The following is a 2,640-nucleotide window of genomic DNA, read 5'->3' as shown; positions in this document are numbered from 1 at the left end:
TTTAATTCAGTGTGTGTGTTGCTTGTGGTTATTGAAGGTTAAAACAAAACAAAAAGTAAACTTCTGAATTCACTTTCCTGCATTTTCTACTGCACTTAATTTACCAACCACAGAGGGGCGCTCTAACAYCTTCCTTTACTGCAGTAAGGCTCTACAGGGAAGCTGGTCTGGGCTATTTAAAATCTATTCAATCCTTTATTTTGATCATGCAAAKTCGTACCTAGTTGAATTGAAAGGCTTTTTGTAACAAAACAGTGAAGTGAGTCTCATTTATTTTAAGGATTCATTGGACGGTGACATATTCTTTCTTTCTGATGAGTTTTGATGATCATGAGTTACATAAACCTCAAAATTCAGTTTCTCTGAAAAAAAMCCCCCCATTTAAACAGATACCGTTGTACTAAAAGTATGTCAACGTAGTGGACTAAATACTCTTGCATGCATGGAATGGGCTTTGCTTCACAATCTTCTCAAGGATGTAGTAATACTTGCTGCGTGTGCACATTGTTTCCTTCCATTCAACTTTCCATTAATACGATTGAATGCAGCTGTGACAATGAKGATTGCATAAGTTATTRAGTGGTCACAAAATGTTGGTATTGATGAATGTTTTTGGTTTTCTGAATAACAACATTTTCTGAAATGAACAGTTTTAAGCGACTGTAACATGAACATTAAAAACAATCKGTGTGAAGCGAGTCTTTATAAATGAGTTTCACTTAGAGAAATTGTTTTTGATAAAAATCATAATTTATTGAAATGCACCTGTAGCATAACGAGCAATTCCTCATATTGAGCCATTAGTGTCTTGTATAGTTAATAACAAATGTCTTACAGTCTTACTGAACGAAGCAGGAATGACTAAAGTCTTCAGTTTCACAGGAAACATGATTTATTTATTTTTTWAAATCATTTTGTTCTAGATTTGCTGCTGGGTTTTGCAATAATTGCACTGCTGCGTGACTCAACTTTGAGCAAGCTCCAGCTGTCGGACCAGACACTAAAATACATCGGTGCAGAGAGGTGTTAACAGTCTCCTCGGTGACTGRCAGCTGTCCACGTCCTTGCTCCAAAACAAGTGCAAATCGTGAGGCCTCCACGCCACCAGACCTGCCAGTTGGTGCAGAGTTTTTCTGCATGTCGTGTGTGGAGCGAGTGAGATGTAAAGTGCATCTCTCAGGTTCTGCAGACATGCATGCTATATATGTTTCCATGTCACATCACAGCGTATAGATGCTGCCACNTTTGGGAATATTTTTCTGGGTGTTGTTGTAGCCCAAGCTGCTTATTTGTACTTCGTTATTTGTAGGAGAGTATTTTTTATTATCAAAAGAAAAACTTTTTTTTTCTTTTTCTACGCTGGCAGCTGATCTTAAAAACAATTCACTCAGTTCGTCAAGACTAGTGCAGTTTTCAGTTCTGTATGAAATGAAGCTACTCCCTTCTGCGTGCAAGGTGTGTGTGTTTTCATGCTACTTACATCCTAATGCTTTGTTTGAAATGCTGAAAGTAGCAGCACTGCACAGGTTTGGTAAACTAATCATTAGWCATGGAGGAAATCCTGTCATTGTGCTAATTTTACACAACTACCACCSGTTCTGAATATTGCAAACATTTACATCCTTGCCCCTTCAGGTATTCACGAGTCCTGTTTGAAAACTATTCAGCAACTTAAATGGTAAAAAAAAAAAGAAAGAAAAAAAATGTACATACCTTGTTTTGTTTCTATTTTTACCTCGGTGTAGAGATCTTTTCCATTCTTTGTCACCCCACACCAATATTTCCCAGCGTCGGTTGACTGGAGGTTAGAAATTGTTGTTGTGAAGGTTCTGGTCCTTTTGTCATCGTAGATGGAGTGTCTGGGTTTATTTGTTTGTGATGTTGTAATAAGGACGTCGCTGTAATCGCAGTCGTTCCTACACAGGTACTTTTCGTAACTCTCATAACCCTGAGGATATGAGCAGGAAACCTTCACATCTGTCCCTTCATATCCAAACACGTGGATCAAACCTGCAGCGCCGCGCACAAAGCTCAGAGCTGCTGCAGAGAGAAGACAGCATGAGAAAACATTTTCACATCAAAAAGTCTGATAACAGCATCAGGTATTCTCAATATGTGTCCTCCCTCCTGACACAGAGATAAGAAGKTATATAAAATMATTTTTWAAAAACTTACAACACAGAGTGAAGAACAGTTTCTGAAAGCTCCACATCTTTGATCTCTTTCAAAGAAAAAGAAACTTAACAGGAAGTGAACCCAAAATAAAACCAACACCCACTCTGAAACCATGTCTGGTGCATGATGATTATTCTCACTTCTTCATTATTCAGATGGCTAACTTTGAGTCGCTGGGCATTATCAGATGAGTTCGCTTCATCAGAGAGGCTTTAATATTCTCTCCCTTAATGCTCTCTCCACAAAGACAACTAAAGTGTTGTCTCATCTACTCAGATCTTTAAAATAAAATTCCRGTACAAATATATAAACTCGGTAAAGTTTTTTTCTTTTTTTKTTTAATTCAGTGTGTGTGTTGCTTGTGGTTATTGAAGGTTAAAACAAAACAAAAAGTAAACTTCTGAATTCACTTTCCTGCATTTTCTACTGCACTTAATTTACCAACCACAGAGGGGCGCTCTAACA

This window comes from Poecilia reticulata, linkage group LG1, assembly GCF_000633615.1.
Source record: "Poecilia reticulata strain Guanapo linkage group LG1, Guppy_female_1.0+MT, whole genome shotgun sequence".
Taxonomy (NCBI): Eukaryota; Metazoa; Chordata; class Actinopteri; order Cyprinodontiformes; family Poeciliidae; genus Poecilia; species Poecilia reticulata.
This window is presented reverse-complemented; position numbering follows the sequence as displayed.